This window comes from Delphinapterus leucas, chromosome 2 (genome assembly GCF_059928025.1).
Source record: "Delphinapterus leucas isolate spDelLeu-1000000601 "Yukka" chromosome 2, BTC_Dleu_Yukka2, whole genome shotgun sequence".
Classification (NCBI taxonomy): Eukaryota; Metazoa; Chordata; class Mammalia; order Artiodactyla; family Monodontidae; genus Delphinapterus; species Delphinapterus leucas.
In genome coordinates, this window is record NC_143130.1 from 35,775,789 (window position 1) to 35,790,814 (window position 15,026).

Consider the following 15,026-nt stretch of genomic DNA (forward strand, 5'->3'; position numbering starts at 1 on the left):
GACATAAAACGCTGGCTTAATAGGTTAGTGGGAAGAAAGTGAATCGTTAAGTGTGTTCACCGGTCAGGGAGAAATGCCCATTAGAAGGCAGATAATAAAAAGAAGCTCTTGGGCTTCCCTGGTGGCGCAGTGGTTGAGAGTCCGCCTGCCGATGCAGGGGACACGGGTTCGTGCCCCAGTCCGGGAAGATCCCACATGCCGCGGAGCGGCTGTGCCCGTGAGCCATGGCCGCTGAGCCTGCGCGTCCGGAGCCTGTGCTCCGCAACGGGAGAGGCCACAACAGTGAGAGGCCCGCGTACCCCCCCCCCCCAAAAAAAAAAAAAAAAAGGAGCTGTTTTGTGAGCTTGGAATGAAATGTAGGGGAGTTAGTGGAGTGAGCCGCAGGGCCAGTGTCATATGGCTGTGACACGCTGTTGTTTCCTTTTTTATCCAAGTTCGAGAACTACCTGCTGAATGCACTGCATACATACACACAGACACCATTTAATGCCATGCTTAGTGCGTGATTTGTTGAGCACGATTACTGCATGATTCTTCTGGGGCTCTGTTGTCCCATGTTCTCAGCCAATGGGAGCTTTCACGGCAGGCTTTTCTACTGGCTTGGCCTGTGGGAACAGTGCCCTACAAAAGCTCTCAGCCAGCGAGCCCCCCACCTCCTCTCCGCCGTGGAAGCCTTCCTCAGAAGCCCTTCCACCTGCTGTGCCCTTTCCTCCTGCCTTTCTCCTTGTGTCCTGGCGAGCAGTTTTGACTTCCAGTGGCCGATGTGCTTTGATTACCACATTGCGACCTCTGTAACATCACTGGGATTTTGAGAAAGAAAAAATGTATGCAGGATGCTAAACATGCAAGCTTTATGGTTACTTAAGGAGACTTCAAGTAAACAGCTGAGAAAACAAACCAGAAAAGGTCAATAGGCCAGTAGGGATTGATGGGAGTCCTGTGGGTGTGAAGGGCTCTAGAACCTCCTGGAAGCCTGGAGGGTTGACCACAGTCGTGAGAAGGCCAGCCAAGAGACACGGGAATGGGGCCTGGAGCTGAGGTTGGAGAACATGGAAAGCCGTTTGACATTGTGGGCGCGGGATGGAGAGCAGGTGGTGGGCGGGTGGGTTGGGGGGATGGAGATGGGTAGTGAGTGGGCGTGGGTGCAGTGGGTAGTTGGCTCTGGACCCTCTCTCCCTATCCGTCCCGCCGCCACGGGTGCACTTCCTGTGCTGTGTTGAACATACCTCGTGCAGGTCTGCCTCTCCCACCGAACTGTGGGCCGCTGGAGGAGTGGGACAGTGTCTCAGTCCCCGTCTTGCCCCAGTGACCGGCACGGAACTGGCACAGGCTGGGCGGTACAGTAGCGCTGTCCCTGTGGAGGAGGGAATGAGCATCGCGTCGGATGATTCAGAGGCCCTCTGCAGGGGCGGGGGAGGCCTGGCTCTGTAGCTGCCGCATGATGAAAAAATGGAATGATTCAGTCCGGTAACCTCCGTCTGAGTCAACAGTACGGTGTGGCCACTGGAAAGATCCTTAGCTGAAAGATGGCATCCGGAACGAGGAAGAGGACATCCGTTATTTTCTGTACTTCAGTATAAGGAGGCTTAACTCCAGAAGCCCACGAGCCAATTGGAAATTATTTAAAGTGCCAGGGTGCATCAATGCCAAGATGTGTCTAGTCCAGCATTCCCAGGCAACTGTCAGGGCAAGGACAGTACCAAAGCCTCTTGGGGATCTTTTATTGTACTGTATTGTATTGTATTTTTTAGATTAATTTTTATTGGAGTGTAGTTGTTTTACAATGTTGTGTTAGTTTCTGCTGTACAGCAAAGTGAATCAGCTCTACGTATACATATATCCCTTCTTTTTCTAACTTCCTTCCCATTTAGGTCACCACAGAGCACTGAGTAGAGTTCCCTGTGCTATACAGTAGGTTCTCATTAGTTACCTATTTTATACAGAGTATCAATAGTGTATATATGTCAATCCCAATCTCCCAACTCATCACCTCCCCCCCCCCCCCCGGGGGGGATCTTTATAAATGTAGATTTCAGGCCTATACCTGATCTGCATCGGCAGAATGGCTGGGCTTGAGGCCTGGGCCCCTGTTTATCCCCCCACGGTTACAAGTGCTGTTTGGAGTTGCCTGAGGAAGGGGAAGATGCGAATCAGAGACCTCATCCCCATCAACAGGAAGGATACAGGGCGGTTGCAGCTAGGTCCTGAAGCGAATGGTTGGAGGACGCGGGAAGGATCAGTTCCCTGTCTTGGGGCCGTGGTGCCCAGGCAGGCATGGGTCAGGGTTGCTGTGAGCTTGGAGAATGGGGAGAGGGATGTGACAGTATGACCTTCCCCGTGTCCAGGGTTTTAGGATGTATTTCAGGATTACAGTACAAGAGAGTCCTTATCAACATCACAAATTATCATTACCCTCAGCGGCCAGTCAGTAGAGGTTTCTACCTGACAGGCTGGGCAAACCAGATCTTATTTGATCAATTAGAGCAAAGCGTTTGCCTTCTGAGAAGGACTGCAAACCTTCCAGCTATGTCAACCGTAAATATAAGGAAGTGGAGAGGACAAGACTTCCTTCCTTGCCTGTGTGCACTGGTGGTCAGGGATTCAGGCTCTCCATTGAAGAGGTACCCAGCCCCAAGAGGGCCACGTCCTAACCCCCAGAGCCTGTGAATCTGTGACCTTACGTGGCAAAAGAGACTTTGCAGATGTGATGAAGATCTTGAGATGGGGGGATCGTGCTGGATGATTGAGGTGGCTCAAAGTAATCACGAGAGTCTACCAACGGGGAAGAGGAGACAGAAGAGTTAGCGAAGGAGATGTGACCACTGGAGGAGAGCTCAGAATGATGTAATTGCTGGTTTGAAGCTGGAGGAAGGGGCCGTGAGTCAAAGGAAACTGGGAAGCCTCCTGGAGCTGGTAAATGCAAGCAAACAGATTCTCCCTTAGAGCCTCTGGAAGGAGTGCAGCCTTGCTGATACCTTGACTTAAAAACCCATTTGGTCTTCTGACCTCCAGAACTCTAAGATGATAAATCTGTGTGGTTTTAAGCCACTATATTTATGGTAATTTGTTACAGCAGCAATAGGAAACGAATACAGCACAACCTCTGAGATGATCGATATTTGCCACCTAAGTGTTGGGAAGCCACAGAACTTTGCAGAACCAGAGGTGTAACTTTGACTTTTTCTGGTGGCACTGGACATTCTGGGGAATCTGATCAGATCTTCACCTTGGTCAGTGTTTCTTGAATCCTGAAACTCTACCCTCTCTACGGTGAACTCAACAGAGACCAAAGGTTCCATCGACTGCAGTTTCGGAAACACAGTAATAAAAGTTCAACACTGTCCCCAAAGTGCGAATAGTCACTGAGACCACATAGCCATCGCAGTTATAAGACGGCCACACACAGGATCTAGAGTATGCATTTACAATGAAACGAAAACAAACAGGTAAATTAAGACAAATCATAGAAAAATGGCATACCATTTTTCCCAAACGGCATATATAGGAAAATACATGCAAGGAGGGTTGGAAAAACTTTCCTAAATGAGAAATGAACTAGAGGGTTCTTATACTGTTAGGAAACATTTTGACTTCCCTCAAATGGTATCTGTCTGTACCTCTTCATCCCAACAGTCATCGTCTGGTCCAGGGCCTCATCTCTTCCTGGGAAGTCAAAGGTCAGGAGGGAGGCTGACATAGGGATGATTTTAGGTGGATAGAGGGGAAGTTAAGGATGCTCCCAGCTCTCATTATTTTTTCACTGTAAAATGGAACATGAGTGGTGCCTGAGCTATTTTTGGAGATGTTTTGGTAAAGAACATAATCACCTTGGAGCTAAATATTATATCAGAGACAATAAACTAATAAATAGTGTTTATTTGCGCATCATATTGTATAAAGTGCCTTCCTGGCCAACCAAACATGCCAGTCATGCTTCAGCCTCAGGGCCTTTGCACTTGCTGTTCCCTCTGCCTGGGATGCTTGCTTTCCTCTGCATGTGGTTGCTTCTGGTTTCCCAAATAGGTATTTAGGAACTTCATTCAGATGTAATCTTTCCCCTGAGGACTTCTCTGAACATCTTATTAAAAATTGCAGCCCCCAGCCCTGGCCCCATGCTTTCTAACCCCTCCTCTATTTTTCTCCATAGCATTTTCCACCATCTAATGTACTATTCATTTTACTTATCTATTTTGCTTATTATCTGTCTCGCCACTAGAATATAAGCTCATGAGGGTAGGTGTTTTTGTTTTTCATTTTTTTGGTCTTTTTGAATACCCAGCTGTATTTCTTTTATTTTTTAAATTTATTTTACTTCATTTCTTTTTTTTGGCTGCATTGGGTCTTAGTTGCGGCGTGTGGGCTCTTCATTGTGGTGCGTGGGCTCCAGAGTGTGTGGTCTCTGTAGTTTGCAGCATGCAGGCTCTACTTGAGGCATGTGGGCTCAGTAGTTGTGGCGTGCAGGCTTAGTTGCCCTGTGGCATGTGGGATCTTAGTTCCCCGACCAGGGGTCAAACTCACGTCCGCTGCATTGGAAGGCAGATTCTTTACCACTGGACCACCAGGGAAGTCCCCCTGCTGTATTTCCAGTAGTTAAAACCATGCCTGACACATGCCAGTTACAAAATAAATATTTTTGAATGAATAAATGGGTGTCTCATTTGACCCTGTTAGTAATTCCAGGAGGAGGAATTGATATCTTACTTTTCTAGGTGAGAACACCAAAGATCAGAGATAATAATTTACTTCCCCAAGTTTCCATTGCTGGGGTTTGCCTACAAATCTTTTCTTCTTTATTTTTTATTAGAAAATCACATATTCCGAACATTTAACTAATACAGACCTAAAACAAAGGGAAGGAAAAAGCACTGAGAGATAGTTTTTATTAACATTTTGGTATATAGGGTGTGCATATAGATAATTTTATATCATATTACAATATGCCATTTAGAAGCACACTTTTTTACTTAAGAATACATCATTAAAAATTAAACATGTCAATATGTATATCTATGCAACATGGCTTATTAGTGGCTGCATGACATTTCACCATATTGGTGTACTGCAATTTTATATAACCAATTGTTAGCTACAAAGGTTATTGCTGATTTTTTCTTATTATAAGCAACATTAAAGAGAATATTCGTAGCACTTGTTTTTACACATATCTGATTATTTCCTTTAGATAAGTACCTACAGGTGTGGATTTGTTTTATTTAAAGGATGTGCATATTTCAAGTTTTATGCAGATTACTTCCTGTAACGATCACACAAATTTCTCTCTCTCCAACAGTGCTTGGGAGGGCCCACTTTCCCACATTCTCCCCAACAGTGGTATGAGTCTTCTTAACCAATCCCAATTCAGCAGGCAAAAATTCCATAGCATTTTGGTGCTTCTTCGCCTTAGAAAGAAAATATCATTTTTATTTTCTTTAGATGTGTAACGATAAGGCAGTCAGACAAACTGCTGTTTTAGTTTACTTTCTTTGTTTATTAGGATGTTGCCCATTTTTTCCTTTGCCTTTCTGTCTTTGAATATTGACTCCTTGTCTTTGGGGCGGTTCATTCTTTCGTATTAATATTTAAAGTTTTCTATAAGATGCAAAAAGTTTCTGCATTCTTTTCTTTTTTCAATTTCTGTGATGTTTACTGACAAGGTAAGTCATTTTCATTTATCCAAGTTGACGAATCTTTTTCATCATGATTTCAACTTTTGGAATCTTGTGTGGAAAAATCTTTTCACAACTTCAGATTATTTAATCCTGGCTCAGATTTCCTTCTTTACATTTAATCTGTTATTTACTTTTGTATATGGCAAAGAATGAGAGCTAACTTAATTTTTTACCAACTGTTTAACTGATTTTTCTAATAATACTTAACTATTAACTATTACTTAACTATTCAGTAACGTGCTTTACTGAATAAAACATTATTTTCTCATTGACTTGAAATGCCACCTTCCTCATAGAATGAATCCTTAGCTACATTTAGGTATGCTTCTTGTCCTTTTATTCTGTTCCATTGATTTACCTGTCAAATTATACTTATAGGAGCTTTGTATAGTAGGCTTTAAAATTTGTCTATCCCAATAGATTGCCATTTCGACCCAGAATTCTTAACTAATTAAAATAAAGCAAATAGCTATTTAGCGTTCCCTTTAACACACAGGCCTCTCACCATAAAAATGCAAAATCAGCAAAACATAATCAACAACAAAAAGCTGTCGTCAATTTTCTTAATAGTTACCTTTACAGCCTTATTTATAAAAATTTTCTTTTGGCTCTATTTTGACAGGTCTAAGTGGGAACTTGTTTATCTAGTTTTTAAAACTGATGTTCATTTTAAATTAGCACATATTTTTTTAAATGCAGAAAAGTACAGAAAATAACCTAAAAGATGTCCACGTACCATGGAGATTAAATAGGTGTTAACATTTTGTCATTTTTGCTTCCATGCTTTATTATTTTTTTTAAAGAAAAGACTATGTGGTAGTTCAAGTTCTACCCGCTCCTCCTTTTGTTTAATCGCCAGCTATTCACCCCACTGGAGAAGGAGGATTCTGTCCCTGGGGTTATGGGAATGATCGCCTGACATCTGACTCTGGAAGATGAGACTGAGAGCAGCTTGTTAATCACATAGACTCACAGTCTGGGTGGAGGACACAGTACATCACACAGGGCCATACCCGGATTGACTTGGGAGCAGAGTGAACAAGCAGGGTCTGACAGGGGCAGGCTTCATAGTAACAAGAGGGTGAGGTGACCCCTGGTTCCTGTGGGAGGATGTGATTGGCTTGTTTGAATATCCCTGGTCTGGCGGGGTACCAAACTTGCTACCCAGGGATAAGTAGGAACCACCTGGTCCCTTTGATGAGGATGGTTATTTGGCCAGGGGATCCTATCTGTGGGAGCAGAGTAGGGAGAGGAGCTTGTGGCTAGATCATTCGAGACCCTCCAGGTCTCACCAGATGTCAAGACAGCACATAATACTGGGCCTTAATTTTAGGTGTTAAACCACATTTTTCCTTCCCCTTCTTTCTCTCCAAAGGAAACCACTCTGCCAGACATGGTATATGTCGTTTCCATATATGTTTTTGTACTTTCCTTTTTATATATACATCCCTAAACATTCTATTTTTTAAAAAAATTATATCAGTGATATACGTCCATTTGCAACTTTCTTTTTCCATGCACTTTTATGTTTTTGAAGTTTATCCTTAAATTTATTTTAAATAAATGCATTCATATTAGCTGCTGTATATTATCAATTATTTGAATAACCCCAAGTTTATCTTTTCCTCCACTGTACTATTTTACTATTAAAAAGTGTTTTAACAAACAGTTTTGCCTCCTTCTGAGCCCATGTGAATGGTTATCTCTGGTAACCATAGATAAGCAACATAACCAGAGGTGGATTTGGATGGCAGTAGGATTTGTTTATCTTGAGCCGTATCCATATTGCCAAATTGCTTAATGTTTGCCAGACGTTAATACGTATAACATGAGATAGATACTATTATCATCCCCATTTTACAGCTGAGAAAACTGAGACAGAGAGACCAATAACTTGCTCAAGTCACACAGCTGGTAACTGGAAGAGCTTGGATTTAAACTTGGGCAATTTAGCTCTGGAGTCATGACCTTTAACACTTACACCATTCTGCCTGTAACAGATACCAACTACATTCTGATTTGGTTTTGACTGATACTATCTTATCCCATCTGCATACTTTCATCCTTTCTGTGACAACATGTTTAGGTATGTCTGTTATAGGTAGCATTTGACTGCAATATTTATAAAAAATTTTTTTAATCCAATTTGAGAGTCACAGTCTTTTAACCAGTAAATTTAGCCTATTTACATTTTCTGTGTATGTTGTATTTGGAAATATTTCTGTCACCTTATTTGTAATTTTTACTTGTCCTAATGTGTCTTTGCTTCTTTATTTCCCACTTTCCTACCTTCTATTAATCGATTGAATTTTATTTATTCCATGTTTTCTGTACACTGGTTCAGTAGTTTTACATTAAGTTCTACAATTTCTTCCTGTTCTATTAGTGGTTATGCATAAATTTTTTCTACTATACATTTTTTTTACTTAACATTAAATGTATTTAACATCCCTTTTCTCCTCTGGAGAATACAGGTAATACTTAGAGAGTTTTAACCCTGATCATTGCCCCTTCCATTTTACCTCTAAAATTAGTAATTGTTTTATACAGTTGATGTGTTTAGAATTAACTATATGTTTACCTCTTTCTTTTCTCTGGATTCACTTTCCTTCTCTCTGAAGGAGCTTCTTTAATAGCTTTTACAATGAGGAGTGTGAGTGACAAACTGTCTGAAATTATAATTTTTCCTTTATTTCTGAATAATAGTTTATCTGGTAATAGAATTGTAAAACTATAAGTTATTTTTCCTTAGCACTTTAAGGATTTTATGCCTATGTCTTCTGATCTCTTTTTTTATTCTTTAAAAATCTGTTTTTAATTTTACCCTTTTCTAGGTAATTCACTCACCACCTTCCCATTTTAAGGCTTTCTTTTCGCTTCTGGTATTCTTCAATTTCAGTATGATGTGTGTTGGTGTCTGAAGGTGAATTCATTTTTGTATGCCTTATTTGGAGTGTATGTTGCACTTTGAGACTTCAAGTTTTTAATTCTGGAGCATTCCCTAGACATTATCCCTTTGATTATTGACTTTCCACCATTTGTTCTTATCTTTTCTGGAACTCCTGTTAGACATTTGTTAAAACTTCTCCTTTGCTCTATGCCTTTTAACCTCAATCTCATATTTTAAAAACCTTTTTATTTCTCTGCACTGCATACTGCTAAATTCCCTTAGATATATCTTCCAGTTCAACAATTTTCTCTTCACTTATGTCTAATATGTAATTTGCTTTGTCCACTGTGATTTTTATTTCAATGATTATTTTTAATTTCTAGAAGTACTGTTTCATTCTTTACCAGATGCATATGTTCATTTTTTCACATCTTCTTTAATTTGGATTTCCAGAATGTTTAAATATCTTTACTTATTTAAATATACTTATAGCTTTTTAAAGATTGTTTTCCATCTTGTGTTGTTCTGAAGTTCTAATCCTCCTGATTATTTTGTGTCTGCTGACTGTTACTGTTGTGTATTTCCTCTTGCGTGTTGTAATTTTTAAAAATAGTATTCAACGTTAGTGTGGCTTCTTTTCTCTTTGGGGCACCCTTGATTGTTCGGAGCAGTTTTGCACTTGTTTTGCTTGAATCCAAAGATATCACCAACATAGAACCTATTTGCACATTAATTTCTTAACTCAAGAGACCTTAAACCATCCAGCAACATAAATTGAGCCCTAACGTATTTAAGGCATCAGCCCTGTTTTACATTCTAAGCCCTGTTTTACATTTAACCGAGAGCCCAGGCAGAAGCTGACAAGTCTCCTTGCTTCCTGTGCTCATAAGCAGGTTTTCCCTCTATTTCATACTCTCACTTACAGTTAGAGAATAGTCCTTAAAGGGTCCCGTCTTTCTGCAGACCTCTTTCCCACTCACCATCTCATGGAGGGCCGCTTCTATTCTAACTTAGTAGAAACCTCCTGCACCAGCTCCCCCAGAGCAGCTCCATTACCAGCTCTGTGATTTTCAATCCTGTCTCTGTTTCTGGCACCTGGAGATTACCTTGTTCCCTTGCAAGCTTAGCTGCACACATTAAGAAAAAAAATCATACTTTATCCAGCATTTCTAGGTGTTCATAGTGGGAGGCTCGTCCCATTTTCTAAGCTTGCCTTCTTGCCAGACCTGGGAAATGCTTCATGTCTTGATTTCTTAATCAAGGGCTTTGCACTAGGGTTGAGCTCTGTGGGGCTACATCTTGGCAAAGAGGAGCAAAGCCCCCTTCCCATCTCTATGCTGCCCTCTTTAGCAGCTTTGTGGAGGAAAACTGCCATTAAGAGAGAAAGGGGTCTCCTTTCAGTTTGAAATGTATCGTAGGTGACACAAGGGAAGGTAGAAATTCCCATCCATAAATTTTAGATTCCTAGAGGAATGCCTTCCTTTTGTAGTTTCATTGAATCCAGAATTTCACTGAATCACAGTAGCATTCACCATCCTGGAAAAAAAACAAAATCCAAAACAACAAGCCAGGTCAGTATCTGGGCTGGAATTACACAAATGCTACAGAGAAATGCTCTTTACTGTGCTTTTCATGAGTGTAAAGTGAGAACATTTTGCCCACATTCCATCTTGGCCCATTATTTCAGTGTTGGAAAGATCGATATATCGTGGCATATGGGAAAGCTTTAATAAGAACACTTCAGGGACTTCCCTGGTGGTGCTGTGGTTAAGAATCCGCCTGCCAGTGGAGGGGACACAGGTTCGATCCCTGGTCCAGGAAGATCACACATGCTGTGGAACAACTAAGCCCGTGCGCCACAACTACTGAGCCTGCACCCTAGAGCCACAATTACTGAGCCCGCGTGCCACAACTACTGAAGCCTGCTCGCCTAGAGCCCGTGCTCCGCAACAAGAGAAGCCCTGCTCACAGCAACTAGAGAAAGCCCATGCACAGCAACGAAGACCCAATGCAGCCAAAAATAAATAAATAAATTTAATTTAATTAAAAATTTAAAAAAAGAAAGAACACTTCACAACCGAGTTTTGCTAATCCAGTTCAAGGTTGGTGTCATTTGTTCTCATCAGATTTTGGAGTTCTTGGCAGAAGGGAAGGTGAAACCTTTAAGGGAGTTGGTGGAAATGAAATTCAGAGAGCTTGTCTTCTGTCCAAAGATTCATGCAGCAATCCTGCAAGTTATATCCCTAAATCGTGTCCTTTTCTTCTGCTCTGTTTTGATCAACATCCGATGTCAAGGCTTTGAGCAGATAAAAATGCAGAAGGTCATGAAAGGGTGGACATTCACTTTAGCCTCGTACACTGAACAGCTGCATTTGTCATAGTTGGAGCATGACATGAGAAAGACACACAGTGTCATGAAGTAGTGGGAAAAAAATCTGGCATCTGTTTTCTGCCCTTCCCAAACCTACAGACCGCTGTGTGGTGGAAAGAGCCATGGATCTGGAGCTGGAAGAGCCTGGAGTGGTCCTCCTGGCTGTGTACGTGCAGGAGGCATTGCCGAAGAAGAGAATGTGGACCCCGGTCTGCGCACCCTGTGGGCGAGTGCGCACCCTGTGGGCGAGTGCCCACCTGAGCCACAGGCCCGGCCCCTCCAGCACCTGCTCTGTTGGTGCTCCCAGCTCCCACTGCCCGCAGAATCGAGTCCAGACTCCCAGCCCAGATTCAGCGCCCTGCCTTCTCTAAATGCCCTCTGCTTGCCCAGCTCCACAGTCAGACTCCACCCCGCTGCACCTTCACGCCTCTGCCCTTTGCCCTGGAATCTGCCCCCTGTCTCCTTCCTCCAGACCATGAAACACCCTCTTCCTCCTCAGTCTTCGAGGCCTTTGCAGATGGCGCCTCCTCTGCGAAGCTGGCCTTTCCCTGTGGCTGGGATTCTTCTCACTCCCTCCGGGTCCCCAGCTTCTTGTTTATGCTTCTCTGGCACCTGACAGCCAGGACTGGCGTTTCTGCACAGACACTTGCGAAAATAGGCAAGGTGTCAGAAGCCCTGCATCCTGCGGCCGATTCTGCCACTAACTCTCCATGTGGCTTTGAAAAATGATGGCCCTAGGCCCCGTTTTCCAGTTTGTAAAGGCAAGGGGCTTAGCCTGGGTGCTCACCGTGGTCCCTTGCACAGTGCCATGTACACACTGTTGCTCAGACGGTTTGTGAAGCTCCGAATGCCTGCAGAATCTTCAAGAAGACCTGAGGTGGTTGCCCGGGGTGGGCATCAGGTAGGTGACAAGGGGGTCCCGGTCTTAGAGTGACGTGTGATAAGGTGGCTGAGAGGGCACCCCTGTTTATTCTGAGCGGATAATTCCAACCTCTGGCCTTCAGAACTTCCTCATGGAATCAGTTTATGAACTTTCCTCTTATTTAAAAAAGAGATGAATAAAGAACTCTGTGCACAACCTGTTCTTCTCTTGAGGTGTAATCCAGAGAGGCAGTAACTCACAGGTTTAATGCGGATCCCTGAAAGCACGTGATTGAGGACAGAGTTTTCTACAGTGGGAAACTAAAAGTCTTTTTTTTCAAATAAATTTATTTATTTTATTTATTTATTTTTGGCTGCGTTGGTCTTTGTTGCTATGTGCGGGCTTTCTCTAGTTGCGGTGAGCGGGGGCTACTCTTTGTTGTGGTGCACAGGCTTCTCACTGGGGTGGCTTCTCTTGTTGCAGAGCACGGGCTCTAGGTGCGCGGGCTTCAGTAATTGTGGCATGCGGGCTCAGTAGTTGCGGCACACGGGCTTAGCTGCTCCGCAGCATGTGGGATCTTCCGGGACCAGGGCTCGAACCTGTGTCCCCTGCGTTGGCAGGTGGATTCTTAACCACTGCGCCACCAGGGAAGCCCGTAAAAGTCTTTGAAGAGATTGAAAATGTGAAAACTAGGGAGGCCAGAATGCTGTTTTAGGCACAGGTGTGTCTTGCTCTCTCTTTAGAATGGAGTCATTTCCCCAAAATGCTCACGTGGTCCTACTTCCTAACCTGCAGAAGGTGCTGTGAGGCATAAACCCACGGAAACTACTAGATTTCCCACTGCCACCGCTGTTCCATGAACGACTGCTGTCATTTGTGGAAGGGCTGTCATTGGGGGACACTTTATTAAGTGCTGTACATGAGCTTGTTAATTAACCCCATTGTTACAGGTGAGGAAAGTGAGGTTGGGGACTGTAGGTGACCTTCTGGAGGTCATGTAGCTAGTGACGAGCAGGGCTGGAACCTGTGTGCCCATCTTCTCCACCTTCAGGTTGCACTGCCTCTTGCAAAACCCAGCCCCTTTACTTTCTTTTTTTTTTTTTTAAGCTCAGTCAACATTTTACTCAGAAATTCGTTAAAGATTTGAAACCTTTTTTAAAATTAATTTTTATTTGGGGTATAGTTGCTTTACAATGTTGTGCTGGTTTCTTGTTATACAGCAAAGTGAATCAGCTCTACGTATACATATATCCCCTCTTTTTTGGATTTCCTTCCCATTTAGGTCACCACAGAGCATTGAGTAGAGTTCCCTGTGCTTTACAGTAGGTTCTTATTAGTTATCTATTTTATACACAGTGGTGTATATATGTCAATCCCAATCTCCCAGTTCGTTGCACCCCCCTTTCCCCCTTGGTAACCATAGGTTTGTTCTCTACATCCGTGTCTCTATTTCTGCTTTACAAATAAGTTCATCTATATCATTTTTCTAGATTCCACATATAAGTGATATTATACAATATTTGTTTTTCTTTTTCTGTCTTACTTAACTCTGTATGACAATCTCTAGGTCCATCCACATCTCTGTAAATGGCACAGTTTCATTCCGTTTAATGCCAACCCCTTTACTTTCTAAATGGGGTTTCTCAATCCCTCAGTCTGAAACCCCACGCTTCAGAAATACCTGGGTGGCTTTAACAACTCCCAAGATTCTGGACTCCTCCCAGGAATTCTGATTTAATTGGTTGGTCTGGGGTTGGGGGGTCCAGATCTCAATATGGTTTAAACCATCTGAGGCAAGTCTTTCCTGTGTGAGTAACACTATTACCAAGGTGCGGACAGAGGCCCGCTGAGCACCGAGAAGGGAGCAACTGATTCCAACTGAGATCAGTGAGAGGTTGGCGGAAAGCAAGGCTGTTGAAGGCGGGCCCTGGAAGGGAAGCAGGGTTCCCGGGGTGTGGGCAGTGAGAGGGCACAGGCCTCCCTGGGGGAAATGCAGAGTGGACATAGGAGATGCAGGCAGGGGAGGCTTGGGCTGTGAGGATTGAGCTGGGCGGGCGGTTGGGGACCACTGGGGGTCCTGATGAAGTCCTGATGGGTCTGAATTCCAGAAGCCCAGCTGCTCACGGGCTCCCCAGGCCGGACTTCCTGCCCCCGGGGGTGCATGCACGTTACTCGCAGGTGGCTCCCGAGTTGGGCTGGGGTGGGACCCCGCCAGCCACCTCTCAGCGCCTTAACGGGGACGGGGGGGCGTGTTCTCCTGCCCCGGGAGGGGCTGTGCAGCCCTGTGAGTGGTGCCTGCCGCCTCCAGGTGCATCCCGTGATTCAGCAGTGACTGGTCACTGCAGGCGATGTGCTGGGGGTGGGCGTCCAAACGCCAGGGAGGGTGGCTCTGTGGACGCCTTGGCCTTTCCCCAGATGCACATCAGGCTGTGCTGGGAGCTTAAGAATATTCAAGCCCTGAGGGCTCGGCTGAGAGAGCCCAAAGAGAGAAGGGGTGTGGGTGAGAGAGGGTGTGTGCCCATCCACGTGGGTGTGGCAGTGAGGGCGTGTGTACGTGTGTGAACTGTGGCCGAGAGTCGTGTGTGCGGTTGTGTGTGTGAGGGTATGAGTGTGTGTGTGCGTGGGCGTCGCTGTGTGTACACACACATACACGTTCTGCGGCAGGTTCACTCAGCCCCCAGAGCTGTCGGGCCGATGTTCCATCCTTGCTCTTTTGTCACTGAGATGAGAGCCTGGGCTTTGGCCTTCTACAGATTCGGCTTCTACAGATTCGGCTTCAAGTCCTCCTCGTCCGTGTAATCCCTCCGGCCTCATTTTGCTCACGCCTCCAGCAGAGGGTGCAGAATGGTGGTGCCTCCCTCTCCAGGCTGTTGTGGACGTTTCCTGTAAAGCCCCGGTGCATCGTTTCATGTGTTTCTTGGCCATCTGTATGTCTTCTTTGGAGAAGTGTCTGTTTAGGTCTTCTGCCCATTTTTGGATTGGGTTGTTTGTTTTTGATATTGAGCTGCATGAGCTGCTTGTAAATTTTGGAGATTAATCCTTTGTCAGTTGCTTCATTTGCAAATATTTTCTCCCATTCTGCGGGTTGTCTTTTCGTCTTGTTTATACCCTGAGAAAACCATAATTCAAAAAGAGTCATTTACCACAATATTCATTGCAGCTCTATTTACAATAGCCAGGACATGGAAGCAACATAAGTGTCCATCGACAGATGAATGGATAAAGATGTGGCAC